Source organism: Hylobates moloch, unplaced genomic scaffold (assembly GCF_009828535.3).
Source record: "Hylobates moloch isolate HMO894 unplaced genomic scaffold, HMol_V3 SCAFFOLD_9, whole genome shotgun sequence".
NCBI lineage: Eukaryota > Metazoa > Chordata > Mammalia > Primates > Hylobatidae > Hylobates > Hylobates moloch.
The window spans coordinates 29,962,275-29,977,544 of NW_026652284.1; the positions used below are offsets into that span (position 1 = coordinate 29,962,275).

Genomic DNA, 15,270 nt, shown 5'->3' on the forward strand with positions numbered 1-15,270 from the left:
CCGGGCCCGTGTCACCGCCGGGGGCGGGGGGCGAGGGGCGCCGAGCGCCACGGGCGGACGGGAAGGAGCTGCGGCGGGCGGGGCGGGGCGGGGCGGGCGGCGCGCTGGGGCCGAGCAGGCCGGGCCGTGGTGGGGGCGGGGAGCCGAGGGCCGGGCCGCGGCGGCGCCGAGCAGGGCTCGCCCCTGACTGAACTTTCTGGGTGCGGGCGTGTGTGCAGGAGGCGCGCTGGGGCCGGGGCCGGGGGCGGGAGGCGGACCGGGAGGTTCCGGGTTGGCTCGCCAGCGCCCCCTTTTCTCGCCCCCTTCTCCCCGCCCCTGAAGGGACAGGCCCTCGGGGCCCCAGGCGGGAGGCGGGAGGGGCCCTTGCGGCCGCCTCGCGACGGTCACGCCCCGGGCACGGGGACCCGGCTCTCTCGGGCCCCTGGGGGGTGCTGGGGGAGGGGGCCGGGGTCGTCGCTGCCGGCTGCGCTCCCCGCCTCCTCCCCTCGGGGGAGTCCCAGAGGCGCCTCTTCCGAGACCGGGGGTGGGTCGGTCCCTGGTTAGATGGCCCCTCCCTCTCCCCCTCCCTCTATTGGTTTCCGGGGCCTGCGGGACCGAGGGGCGGGAATCGGGGACCGGATCCCCCTTCCGCTGTCCCGGAGCTGGACTGGGCCTCCCGCGTTCTGGGTCCGTCACTGGTAGGGGAAACTTTCCCAAACCAGAGACGGAGCCTGAATACCTTCCTCCGCCACCTCGTCTTCTAATCCCAATCCCATTCCACCACCTCCGACGCCTTCCCTTCCCACCGACCCGAATCTCGCTGCGTCTGACTGATGGGGCAGTGAGCCAATCGAAGGCAGGGAGCTGACCTGCCGGGTGTCGGTGAGCCAATCGTGCGGGCCGGAGGAAGGAAGGGGGCGGGGTTTCTCCGGACCAGTTAGAGCAGAGTTGCATGCGGGGCGGGGGAGTCATGGAGACGCCGAGAGCGAGCCACTCTTGTCCATCCCCGAGTCACCCGCTCCTTGATTTCTGGGGTTGTGTCACTTAGAGGGCCTCCGACCCGGAGATGCTGCCGAGGCACTCGAGGTCCTGTATGTTTTTCCTACCGAAATAGACGTTGTCTTAGACACGACGAAGTCTAAAGCCACTTTAGGATGTGGCAGTAACTCCCCGAGGCCGGTTTCTAAAATGGCATATGCTGTAGTGATCACGTCCTGGACCTCAGCGTCCGGTTTACATGCTAAGGGTCACAGAAGACAGAAGTTATCCGTTTACCTCTGTCTCGGTTTCACTCAGCTACGCCAGAATGGGGACAATGAAATTTGAAAGGGAACCCTGAGAATGAAGGCATCGGAGTAGTATCACGTCAACTGATTATTGGTAGTAGAAAGCATCATTGTTCGTAATGGCTTCACTGGTTCCTTGTTTAATTAGAGCGCCGATTCCCAAAGTGCACTTGAAACTTCGGCATTTGGGGATGTCATTAAAAAAAAAAAAGTTGTGGTTTATGGTATGCATTTTTTTTCTTTTCGCTCTTTCTTGGGTAAACAAAATGAAGTTGGGAACTAAAGCATCACTGATTGAAACATTAAGTGTGGGTATTTAAGGAGCAAAGCTAATCAAAGAATATTTGTCTACAGAAAAAAGTCTGAGTAAAATGTAGTTTGCCAGATTACTCCCACACAAAAGATTCTTAAAAATAATTTTAATTTTCTTAAACACTGCTGAATTGTACAGCCTGTGGGTACTTTTCTGGTTTATACAAGGTTTGGAGACATCTTTGGTTTTAACTGTTTATTGCGCGTTCAGTCAAGTGACTTTCTCAGCCCTTGACTTTTAGGAACAGAGGTCTTTGATTCTCTGTAAAGATCACAGGTTGCTCTGCAGGAATAGCAGTCTTTTAAAAAGAAAGCAGCTGCTACAAAGCATGTGTGTGTGCGCGCGTGTGTGAGTATGTGTGTGTGTTCCTGTTCTTTGTTGGTGACACTGACAGAAGTAATGCTCCCTTTCTCACCTGGAATTTGTAGAATCTTTGGGAGTTCAAAGAATGAAAAGTGTTAGATTAAGAATGAATTCATTGATTTTTGTCATAAGTATCCCATGAATTTAATTTTGGGAGTGTTTTCTTTTAGGTATCTTATGTGGAAAATATGTATCTTTTCTATAGGTCAAGCTTTTATTAATCTTGGATTGCTGAGAAAGAATTGAAGGGGACTGTAGTTCTCGGGAACAGTATTTGCCAAACCTTACAAATGTGTTCTGTTGTAATATACTGTTTTCAAATTTACCATGAGAATTCCCAATTCAGGATCATTTTGGGTGCATATAGACAAGAATTAATTGCATTTTGCTGTAGCTCTTGAGATGTTGTTTGTAATAAAATAGTAAAAACAGAGAAGGTAAACCAAACAGTTAGACTGACAGAGGTAAGGAGTATTAGAGACAACATTCAAAACCCCCCACCATTTGTTAATTTAGTTACTTATGGGCACTCTGACATATGCCCTTCTCTCTTTTGTATGCTTAAGAGCAACACATTATTTTACTTAATTCTCTGCAACAGTCCTTGAAAATGTGCTCAGATTCTTGGTGGTAGAGAGAACCAAGTCTCCTAATGCCTGGCTTGGGGGGAAAAAAACCTCTGAAGCATATGGAGACATCTAGAAAAAGATGTGCATCGTCAGCTCTGATTCCATTGTGTGCTCTCAGACTGGATCTGAGCTTCCCTCCTCCTGGGAATTTCAGTCTTAAACAGAGGAGTTCTTTGACTTTTAGATGTCAGTATACTGAAGCAGGAGGGTAGAAAAGGAGCTCACCAATGACGGATTTGTTATGTTTTGAGTAGTTAATATGTTTTGGATTTTAACCCTTCATTGGTTAAATATAATTTAGATGATTTTGGCTTAGTGTTAGAAGGGCATTTTATTGGAAATATAAAATGTAAGGCTTGGAGGGGGATTTGGGCTGTGGATAAAGGGGTAATGCTCCTTAGTTGTCTTTATTTATAGTTGTATCTTATTAAAGCTTTCCAAGTTTCAGTAACATCAAGATCTGTGAGCAGTCCTTCCATTATATGCCCTGTATTTAAGGATTCAGTACCGTAGCTGTTTCAAATTACATAAGGTTGAAATGTGACCCATAAGTTGACAGCTTGGATTTCTTAGGAAAAATTGTTTGTGTTGTATTGAGTTTAACAGCAATTCTTTAAGCACTCTTTAGGATGTTGGATAGTACAGGAAAATACAAAAGGGGATGGTCTCTTTAAACAATTTTTCTGAAATGCACAGCATGCCCTCATTTGATATTTTGGCCATTATTGTGTCATGATCGAAGTTATATTTAAAAGCAAAGTTAATGCTTATTTATTGTTATGAAAAAACTGCTATTTAAGAAATTACTAACTTTAGTATTTTGTGTATGTAGTTTTGTTTAGTAATATATGTTATTACATGCTTTATTGATTTTAGATTAAGAGAATAGGAGGGAGAAAATAAGTCACTGCTTTAAGGTATTGGTCTTTTATTGCAGCAAACCATAAAACCAGCAACAAATCAGGATCTTTTTCCGTAGTGAAAGAATAAGACTATAGTTCATACCAAAAATGAAAGCCATTTAAGGGAAAACGGAACAAAACCTTCAGTTTTTTTTGTACCCTTTCATATTTAAGACTAATTCTACCTCTCTATGCCTTACTTTTCTAAACAAACAAAAAAGGTTCTAAGTGTTTGTGTTCTAGGTGTTTGTGTTTTTCCTTTTTTGTTTTTAAAGGCTTCTAGTAGGGTTTTATGAATTGCAGGCTGTAAAAAGAATATGTCATATTACTCTCTGAAGTCTATTACAAGTAATGTCTGGAAAAGCTATGAAATACAATTTTAATGTTGCAGACCTTCAATTCAGACATCATAAAAAAAACTTTATGAATTCTAGATGCTAATTTCTAGATAGAGGTGAGAATGTGACTTTTGTGGATATTTTAGAAGCTGGTGTAGTTCTCTTAGCTGTGGTAAAACTGATTATGAAAAGGAGTGGAAATCTTAAAGGTAAACTATGAAGGCAACTGAAATTAAAAGACTAGGTGGTCTGCAGGTAGATCCTAATACTGTTAGCTTTTAGGGCAAAGATTTTATGTGTTTACTCTATGAAATGTTGATCAGTGACCACATTTCTGGGTCCCCATGGCTGTGATGACATAATGCGATTGTGGAAATGTTGATTCTAGGATAATTTTCAGTTGGTTCTCTGGCTGGAAATTTCTAGAGAAGAATTAAATGACAAGGGAACCTATGGTGGTGTTTTACATAGCTGTTTTTGAGGTTTTGGACACAGAATCTTATAGGTAGAAGTTATTCGCAACTAGTTAAATGTTCTAAAGGGAAAAGAAAACATCTTTACTTTGACTAGGCATCAGCTGACAGATACGTGGAGAATTGAAATTAGCCTGTTAATTCTGGCAGAATTTATGCTTTGTAGGCAGCCAATTCCGAATTGTTTGAGTTCCCCTGGCCAACTTAAATCTTTTTGGTCTTGCTGTTGTTGTTATTATTATATTATTATTTTGAGATACGGTCTCGCTCTGTCATCCAGGCTGGAGTGCAGTGGCATGATCACAGCTCACTGTAGCCTTGACCTCCTAGGCTCAAGCGATCCTCCTGACCCAGCCTCCCAAGTAGTTGGGACTACAGTGTGTGTCTCCACGCCTAGCTAATTTTTGATATTTTTTGTAGAGATGAGTCTTGCCATGTTGCCCCAGGCTGGTCATAAACTCCTGGGCTCAGGCCATCCTCTCCCCGTGGCTTCCCAAAGTGCTGGGATTAAAAGCATTAGTCACCATACCTGGCCATCATTTTGGGCTTTTTGGACCTTGTCTTTGCCTTCTTGTCTGACTTAACTATTGCCTCATTCATTTTTTCATTTAGTCATTTGATGAGTACTCTGTCCTGGCCTTTTCAGTGTACTTTGATAATATAAACCATCCATTACAGAGCCAGTGATCAAAGGGGGAACATAGAGTGGGTGATCACTTTTTTTGGTTGGGGAGGTGGGAGGGGACATATATGCCTTAATTTCAATTTGCTTTAGTACTAAAGATCTGTTCTTTTTGTGTGTATGTAATTTTAATTATATAATGTCAGCACATTGTGCTTTGATTTGGGTTTGGGTTGTCTTTTCCCTGAAAATGGGGTTAAAGTGTTTATAATAAAAAATATTGTTTAATGTCCCCTTAACTGATTACCTTACAACCAAGTAGATTTCATTTAATGAAGGTATGAATATTTATAATTATTTTTGTTTTATTTCCTCTGGAATCATGTTGTGTGCTCTCTGTCCTTGAGTCGTGTGTTGTGGTGTATGGTAAGGATGGCACTCTTTAGTTGGGCAAAGGTGATAGGCGTTGCCTGTGGATTGTTGCTGCTTTAGGGCTACTGATTTTGGGCCTTAACTACCTAGGTTTCTAAAGGATGGAATGCTCCTGAGTGCAGCCTTGTGCAAGTATTCTGCTATGGTTGTCAGTTTTTCTAGATGTAGCTTGTTCTTGCTCTTTTTTTTTTTTTTTTTTTCCTTTTTTTGAGACAGGGTCTCACTCTGTTACCCAGGTTGGAGTGCGATGGTGTGATCTCAGCTCAGTGCAACCTCTGCCTCCCGGGTTCAAGCGATTCTCTCACCTAAGCCTCCTGAGTAGTTGGGACTGCTGTCGCATGTCACCACTCCCACATAATTTTTGTATTTTTTGGTAGAGATGAGGTTTCACCATGTTGGCCAGGCTGGTCCTGAACTCCTGACCTCAAGTGATCCGCCTGCCTCAGCCTCACAGAGTGCTAAGATTACAGTCATGAGCTATTGCACCCGGCCCATTCTTGCTCTTGACTAAAAGGTCTGTATTAGAAGAGTAACAATGATAACATAAATGATAATAGCAGCTATCATTGAGTGCCAGCAACCTGATAGAGGCTTTTTTGATGTTGTGCTTCATTCTTTAATTCTTGCCACAACCCTATAAAATAGAGGTTACCTCCATTTTCCAGAAGGAGGCTGAAGCTTAAAGTGAGGTTAAGTCCTGTGCCTGTGCGCAAAACTTTGGGAGGAAAAATTAACTTTGCCACTGAGTGGGGGAAATAAATCATAAACATCAGAGGGAATGGTTGAATCTGAAAACGTCTTTCTTTTAGGAATCTGATAAAGCAAATGTTTGTGGGACATTATAAGGCTCAGTCTACTTGTTAAGTCCATAAGAAGGATGAATAGATTTGAATAGTTCCAGTCTTGCAAATTATATCAGGAGGCATCTTCCAGACTGTTGCCTTAAGGAGGGCTTATACCTGCACAGAGGTTATTTATTTTAAGACCCACGAATAGTCTCTAGCTTTTTTAGTCATCAGCTCAGTTTTTAACAATTCTTGAAATTATAGATTTTTTCTTTTAATTTTCAGGAAATAAGAATTATATGGGTGAAGTAAAATAGTTAACATTTATTAAGTGCTTACTGAAAACCAAGTGCAGGGCAAAGATGCCCCTACAATACTCTTGTATGTTTCTCACTGTAGCATTGAGAGGTAGAACCCTGTTCTTGTTAGCTCTCTTACCCAGTGCTTTATTGAAGTAACATAGATCAGTAATTCTCCACTAGTGAAAAGGAAAAGAGTAGGGAGTGTATTTTGCAAGAGCATATTCAGGTTGCCTATTGTTCTCACAATAAAAAGCTCAGAAAATAAAGCTCAAGAAAACTTGATTGTGGGGGATAGGTAGAAAATAGATTGACAGAGCACTATAGAGGATATAGGCTTAGAAAGGATAGAATGCTGATACAGGTATTTGGCTTCTTATGTCCTTAAAACATTTAATTCTAATATTGTTTAACTGTTGTGCGCAGATTGTGTGATGCATGTTTTGCGGATGTTTTGTAATCACGCAGCATGGATGACTAGGTGTTGAGGTATTGTAGTCCCAAAAAGAAGGCTGATAATATATTCAGTCATCTGACTTCTGCTCTGCTGTTTGTGGAATTCTTCTGTCTGCTCAATTGTTTGCATGGAGCGTGGAGAGCTTTCAGGGAACTCTTTGACCTGCACGTGTAGGATCATTGCTTACAGTGTTCCAGCTACTGAGACCGAAGACCTGTTGTCATCGACGAGAATATAATGCACGGTATTTTCTATTATTCATTTAGTGTGTCCATATGAAATATGACCCAAAACCTTCCAAGGCTTAACTTGGAGAGTGTTAGTTCTGGTAGTTCCTGTTGGTGCTGACTGATCTCTGCCCATTGAAGTCCCCATCTAAATGAAGATTGTCTTTACCAGCAGATCATTCCTGCTTATAAAATCAGTTCATGATTTAAATATGAAACGATTTCCCTTGTCTTTGGTATTATAGTAGCATTTGTCAGAATATTTAATATTAACTTATCTTAAAATTTCTAATTGTACTGTTAATATGCTTAAGAATGAAAAGCTTTCAGTTATTGTCAAAAGGTTTTTAGATTACTAAATAAGGAATACGGAAATTCCGTAGTAGAATTGAATGTCGGGAGTATATGAATTTCTACAAATTTAACCTAATATTACAGCATTTCTGGAAATTACAAGAGCAGGTTGTAGTTATGGAGACAGGCATTGGGGGCTTGCCGGTGCTTGAGGTGGTTCTGCTGTCCTGCATCTGCCATCTTGTGCCAGCAGCCTGTTCTGGATGTAGCATAGGATGTGCCTGGCATTAAGACCAGACTCCAGTAGCTGACCACTTACTACGCAGTGCTTTGACATCAGGGTGGAATGATAAATAATGGTTCAAACTTATGACCGCTTCACTTTGGGTATGAATCTTTGCACACCTTTCTCCTCTACCTCCTTTTATCTTTCTTCTTCCCTGACTTTGATTTTTTCTTCAAGTTGAAGATTAAATATAAGTGGTAGTGAAAAGAATACAATCAAGATTACGAGGGAAGTCTGTTACTATCATTAAGGATTTCATGTATGTAGATCATGTCTGATCATGATCCACAGTTTCCCCTTTACCAAACAGATTTACTCTGCCAAAAGCACTTAGTGAAGAAGCCAGCTATTTGTTAAGAAAGTAGTTATGTTGCGCCTGTGTTAAGATCGCTTAACCCAAGAGTAGTGAGGTATTGGCTGATTTGTTGTTGGAGTTAGTTGCTAGACAACATTGTGGTTCAGAAGACGGGCTGAGCGTCTGTTGTAGTAGGATCGAGTATTACATTCCTTAGCTTTTATATCTGTATTTTATTTTTTCCCTGTTTAAGGATATTGTTATAAACCCTACAGTGTTAGATGTCATGAAAGTGGTGATTAAAGCCATCAAAATGGTGTTAGCTGAAAATATTAAGACAATTTAAGATTGGTGAAAACTGTAGTCAAATTGCTAAAACTTGAAGAATGCCTGCCTCTTTGGAGTTTCTCAATATATTTTCAACTTCTGTAATTCTATTTTGAGACTTATTTTTTGTGGTGTTCTTGTTACTGTTTTAAGTAATATTAATGTTTTGATTCCTTAAGGCTTTTTCATACAAGTGTGATGTAAAAATATTTATTTCATTTAAACATGTTATTTTGGCCAGGCACAGTGACTCACGCTTGTAATCCCAGCACTTTGGGAGGCCGAGGTGGGCAGATCACCTGAGGTCAGGAGTTGGAGACCAGCCTGACCCACATGGAGAAACCCCGTCTCTATTAAAAATACAAAATTAGCCAGGCATGGTGGCGGGCACCTGTAATCCCAGCTGCTTGGGAAGCTGAGGCAGGAGAATTGCTTGAACCCAGGAGGCGGAGGTTGTGGTGAGCCAAGATCGCGCCATCGCACTCCAGCCTGGGCAACAAGAGTGAAACTCCGCCTCAAAAACAAAAACAAAAACATGTTATTTTATTGTATTTGAGCACCACTGTACTGTTTTCTAAATAGATAGTACGTCATGAAACCTAGTGAAGGAAATGGGAAACCACATGACTATCATTTCCTTATGCTGTGCTACTTTTTATTTTAAGCAAAGGGTTGTACAATTAATTAACAATCCTAATAGAATGGAATATTCTAAGCTATTACATGTAATACAAAAAAATGACATTATATTCGCTGACTGAACGTATTGACAGTGAACAACAACAATAGAAGTCAACAAAATGCCTGGACGTTGAAGGGCATTGGAAAACAAAACTGGAGCATTATTTCCTGGTTAAAGGACACTCATGCAATCAATAGCAGCATTCTCACGATCGTTTATTATCTCATTTCTAGTATTAAGTATTTTCACTTTAAGAAAACACATTTAGCGGAGAAGAGAGCCTGGAGACAAGGGGAGCCCAGATTTTAGGCTCCAGGGAAGCAAAGGCTTGGTCAGGAAGGAACTGGGCCTGGGCACACCTGGCCTGGCCCTGCATGTGGGTTTCAGGGTGATCTGAGACTCTTGCAGGCGTCATGAACTAGGAGTCACTAGGAGAGGCCTCAGCTGTTCCCTGCCTCCTCTCACTGTGTGTGTGGGGGGGGGCTGGGGGATGTTGGGGGCCAGCTGCTGACCTTTGGTGGGGAGGGAAGAAGAGAGGAAAAGAGGGAGCCTTTGGTAGGTAGATAGAGGATGGGGCAAGTCTCAGCAGGTGGAGGCCCTAGATGCTCACTTGCACTACAATTGTATGATTCAGGATATCCCACCAGGAGCTCATGTATAGAGAGAGCCTTTTGATCTGAATCCTTAATTGTGGAACAGGATGGCAATGCTGATGGCCTGTGCCCTTAAAGCACCACTAAGCCCCAAAGCTCTTCTGCCTTCATCATCTGTGTTACCAGACTGAGCATTTTGGGGATTGTTTTCCCCCCCTTAGGACAGAAGTGGGGGCACACCTGCACCCAAGATCAGATAAAGAGTAGGTAGTCCTAAGGCAAGGGAAGGCTTTCTGGGGCTTGTGGTTTTCAGAGGCTGAGTTCCCTGTCTTCACTGAGCTTGCGTACCTCTAGGGCCCTTGGAAGGAGTGAGGGGTGGCAATGTCTTCCCACCGAGGGGTAAAGAGAGTTTTCCCTTTCGCATCTCCTTCCTATTTCCTTTTGAGGTTCAGGTATCCCTGGGAGCTTAATCCCACATTTTTGGGACTACCACAGGTTTTCATAGACGTTTACTCCTTTCAAGAAAGGAATTAATTGAGTGTATAATGGAGAAAAAAATGCATATGGAAAGAAACTGGAGGCAGCCTAAGGAGAAACTTGCAGGAATATTGAGAGTTGCTGTATGAATGTAGGCGGAAAATGTTGGACCATGCAGATGGAAAATATCAGTGCAAAGAGTAGCCATGGTGTAAGTCTGCAAATTAATGAAGGTATATATGGAATAAATCAAGAGTTGTGAGTACATGCCATTGCAGCTTGAAAGATTTTTAAGGATACTAGTAGTTTATCAAGTATCAGACTGAGTAGTCAGTTTATGATACTTGTTATTCAAGAGGAATAGGCTACTTACTGCAAGAGTTTTTTTTGGGCCAGGCGCGGTGGCTCACGCCTGTAATCCCAGCACTTTGGGAGGCCGAGGCAGGTGGATCACAGGGTCAGGAGATCGAGACCATCCTGGCCAACACGGTGAAACCCCGTCTCTACTAAAAATACAAAAAAAAAAAAAAAATTAGCTGGGTGTGGTGGTGGGCACCTGTAGTCCCAGCTACTTGGAAGGCTGAGGCAGAATGACATGAACCTGGGAGGCGGAGCTTGCAGTAAGCTGAGATCGCGCCACTGCATTCCAGCTTGGGTGACAGTGCGAGACTCCATCTCAAAAAAAAAGCTTTTTTTGTAAGGTTTACATAAATACATGGATGATTATTTCATAACATTGTTAGTAAAACAAATTAGATCTTTTGATATACATTCTTTGAAGTTTAATGTCAGGAGAAAAACTGTGAACTAAAATTCTTTGACTAGTCTGATATTAATTACAGTTTGTATGTTGTGTCCTGTAAATATGCCTAAAATGGTGTATATTGTCTGAATGACTTAGGAAATTGTTTTCTTGCTAGTTTGCTAACAGGGGGAGATAGTAAGGATGGAGAATAGCTATATATTTACACACATACACTATTCATTTTCCCATCCACCCAAATAGTGTATAGAAGACAGTGTGAAGGCTTTCATTTTAAAACTGTGTTTTAGACCGATATTTAACAGGACCTCTTTCTCTGCTTTGAGTCATTAATAGATTGATCTTCCCCCAGATATTCCTTTTCTAATAATGTCATTCCCCATGCCTTATAGAATAATATCCTCAAACACTTAATGGAGGGGTCTGTCATGAACACAGTTTTCCCCACTTCTGCCCTTTACGTGAACCTTTGTACCTGGCCTTTTGTGAACATGTGTTGACCATGCAAGCTCACTATCTTTGATTTGGCCAGAGAAAATGATGAGTTATTCTAAAATTTAGGAAGCAGCCTTCTGTCATAAAACCCAATTATTTTGGGAGTTTGTATTACTGATCTTAGTTTACTTAATAACTCAATCCAAACAAAAAGAGAGAGAGTCCAAAAGTATTCAAAGGTTATTAGTAAGTTGTTTAATAGATCAGTTACAGATTTTATTAAAAACATTCTATGGAAAAGGAAGGCAGTCCTCTTAGAACCTTCAAATCAGGAACAATAAAGAATTAAATTTTTGGCTTTGTCACTTCAGTAAAACTGGACATTTTTCACACCTGGACTTATTAAATTTTCCCCTGCAGAATATTTTGCCACTGGAGTGAGAAGAGGGAGTAATAATATCAGTTTATAGTGGATAGAGGAGGAAAAGGTAAAGAAAACCTTGGGGAAATTCAGTCGTTCTGAAAAGGTAATAAAACAAAACCAAATACAAAGAAAGTATACCAGGGTTGGCACTTAACTACTTCCATTGAAGAAGTGATAAAAAAAAGAGAATGAAGGCATCATTAAAGGGCTGATGTCTTAATAGATAAATAATGAAATTCTACAACTATCCAAGGAGCAAAGACCTTCCAGTTCACACATTAATACATTCTTGTGGCAACACTTGTAAAAATGTTCTCAACGTTCTTCCCAAATTTCTCCTTTTAATAATAATTTCTTATTTTGTGGGATCTTTTTATTTGCAGAATAAGTCAGAAGGCTATCCATCTGTCTGTCATCTTTTCATTTTCTGCCACCAACCAATGAACGTTAAATCGTAGAAACACTGTGCGACTCAGATGGAAAAGCGGGCGGCGCTTTGTGCAGTGTCCTGTTCCCCTCCTAGCTCCCCTGATCCTTTAATAATGTGGTAGAGTGAGAGGCTAAATACTGTTATTTCAGTGTGTTCTTGTTTTCAGTTCCTGACAAAAAAACCTGCTAGAAAAGTATTGAGGTTTAGGGAGGACTAAGGATTTCTTTGGTCCCAACTTTTTATTATGAAAATTTTCTAACACACAGGTTGAAAAATAGTACAGTGAATTCCTGTATAAATTTTGCTATAAATGTTTTTTCTTTCTCCTGCTACTCTCTCCACAGTGTGGTTTGAGTATGTATATTGGATAAACCATTTCAAAGTAAATTACAGATATGATTCTTCATCCATAAAGTGCATTGCCTTAAAATCAAGGCATTATCTTAGGTAACCACACACACAGTACCATTATTAAACCTAAGAAAACTAATATCATCTAATATCAGCTCTATTTCAGTTTTTCCAGCCGTCCCCAAAATGGCTGTTAACAGCTTTGTTTTTCAAACGAGGATCTAATCAAGTTCACTCATTGCATTTTGTTCTCTCCCTTTCATCTCTTTTAAGGTGGACCAGTTCTCGTGGTTTGTTTTGTTTGTTTAGACTTTTTAAAGGGTCTAAGTCAATTGTCCTGAAGAGGATGCAATTGTTCTGTCAATTTTGGGGCGTCAGACTTCAGTTTCTCTAGAAATGTTAGGAAATTAAGTTGTTAATATGTTACTGAGTTTGATCAGGGCTGAAGAAGCACAGCCAACCTTTGAGAGCTTATTGCTTGAGGTGATGGCATCCTTGGACCTTTTCATGGCATATTCCTTCTGAAGTCTCTAGGTCTGGGCCTAGACAAACTTTCTACTGGCAGATCATAAGGAGATGCAAATGAAGAGGTAGTATCTGACCATGAGACATTTACCATCTAACAACTTGAGATATTTTTTCCCTCCTGGGAAGTAGATTTCTGTTTTAGGCTCATGTTAAGGAGGGGGATAGAAATTGAGACACTAATTTTACAGCCCCCTTGGCTAAACAGAAAGCTTTTATTCAAACACTTATTTGGAGTAACATTATGGAGACGAAAATTTCCTGGAGCTTTTCGGAGCAATAGTAACTTCAGTTTCTTGTATACTTGACTACTTCATAACTGAATTTGGAAGTTTCTGTTTCTCTCTTTTGTTTTTCTTTGCAATGTCTTCATCTGTTCTCCCTGTTGACTTTTCCTGTCCTATAATTATTTCCATTTTCTTTACTTTATACCTAACCTTACCTTTTCTCTTTCCTACTTTAGGATCTTACTAGAAGTGTGGTAGAGCCCTCTCTTCCCTCTTGAATCACAGTGTGCACAGGGGTTCATTATCACTTTGAGAAATAGACCATAAATGTAAAAATCATTCATAGGTATGTAGTAGACACCAGAGAGAGGCACCTGGTCATTCTCACTCACCTAATCCAGTGGAGAAGTAGTAGTAGTAATGTTCTTCATATGTATGTATGTATGTATGTATGTATGTATGTATGTATGTATGTATTTATTATTGTTGTTTTAGAGACAGGGTCTTGCTCTGTAGCCCAGGCTGGGGTACAGTGGCACGGATCATAGCTCACTGCAGCCTCAAACTCCTGGGCTCAAGTGGTCCTCCCACCTCAGCCTCCTGAGTAGCTGGGACCACAGGTGTGCGCCACTATGTCCGACTAATTTTTTTTTTTTTTTTTTGCCATAGAGATAGGGCTTGCTATGTTGCCCAGGCTGGTCTTGGACTGCGCTCAAATGATCCTTGCGCCTTGGCCTCCCAGAATGCTGGGATTATAGGTGTGAGGCACTGTGCCTGGCCTCATAATTATATTCTTAATTGTAGATACAGAAACCTTGGTGTAAGAGTAGTGGGCAGGAAAGATTTTGTCACCCAAGAAAACAATAAGAATTATCACAAGCATTTGAATAACTCCAGAAAAACACTTGGCTTGAAACTTTTAAGCTTTGGAAAAAGCAAAACAAAATGAAGTTATCTCCTCTGACTCAAAGTAAGTACTCTTAGAGTCATTGTTAGGCTAATGGCTTTGAATCAGGCCCTGCACTTTTCTGAATGGGACATAGAGAATCCTAGACAACATCTCCCAACCCCAGAACAGAAAATGCTGCTTAAAAATAATGCAGATATTATTTTGTGGAATTAATATTTAAAACTGGGAAGTCATATACTTAGAAGATAGAAAAAAGTGGAAAGAAAAGTGACACTGGTCATAGACCTTTTTGTTTAACAAATCTGGGCAATTTTAAGGTGACTATGAACCTGAAATAATATGTGACTCAGATTTTTATTTTTATTTTTTGTAAAAATTTTCCTGAAATGGCCAGGCATGGTGGCTCATGGCTGTAATCCCAGCACTTTGGGAGGCTGAGGTAGGATCACCTGAGGTCAGGAGTTCGAGACCAGCCCGCCCAACATGGTGAAACCTCATCTCTACTAAAAATATAATAATGAGCTGGGTGTGGTGGTGTGTACCTGTAATCCCAGCTACTCGGGAGGCTGAGGCAGGAGAATCGCATGAACCTGGGAGGCAGAGGTTGCAATGAGCTGAGATTGCACCATTGCATTGCAGCCTGGGCAACAAGAGCAAAACTCCGCCATCTAAAAATAAGTTTTCCTGAAATGTCTTACAGACATACTTGATGACATTCTCCTTGTTCTTGTCATTCTGTATGTATTGTGCTGCTTTTAAAAAAATGTTGGCCTTGGCCAGGCGTGGTGGCTCATGCCTGTAATCCCAGCACTTTGGGAGGCTGAGGCGGGCAGATCACCTGAGGTCGGGAGTTCGAGACCAGCCTGACCAACATGGAGAAACCTCATGTCTACTAAAGATTCAAAATTAGCCAGGTGTGGTGGCACGTGCCTGTAATCTCAGCTACTCCGGAGGCTGAGGCAGGAGAATCGCTTGAACCCCAGAGGCGGAGGTTGCGGTGAGCTGAGATGGTGCCATTGCACGCCAGCCTGGGCAATAAGAGCGAAACTGCGTCTCAAAAAAAAAAACAAAATGTTGGCCTGTTGGAGGGAGTTTGCCAAAATATTGGAATTGCACACTGAGTGGCTCTGTGCTACAACCCAAACA

The 15,270-nt window shown here is 41.6% G+C and overlaps 1 protein-coding gene across 5 annotated transcripts in view; it reads left to right on the forward strand.

Moving 5' to 3' along the window:
- Positions 1-15,270, forward strand: part of NCOA2 (nuclear receptor coactivator 2) — a 301,828-nt gene that overhangs the window by 5,863 nt on the left and 280,695 nt on the right. Inside the window, exon 1 of one of the 5 annotated variants that reach the window (XM_058444591.1) lies at positions 576-861. The exons of 3 other annotated variants lie outside the window; for them this stretch is intronic. The gene's annotated coding sequence lies outside the window, so the exon portion shown is untranslated. Of the gene's footprint in view, positions 1-575; positions 862-917; positions 1,066-15,270 lie in introns of those variants that run through there. One more of the 5 variants, XM_032759595.2, reaches the window with a different exon arrangement.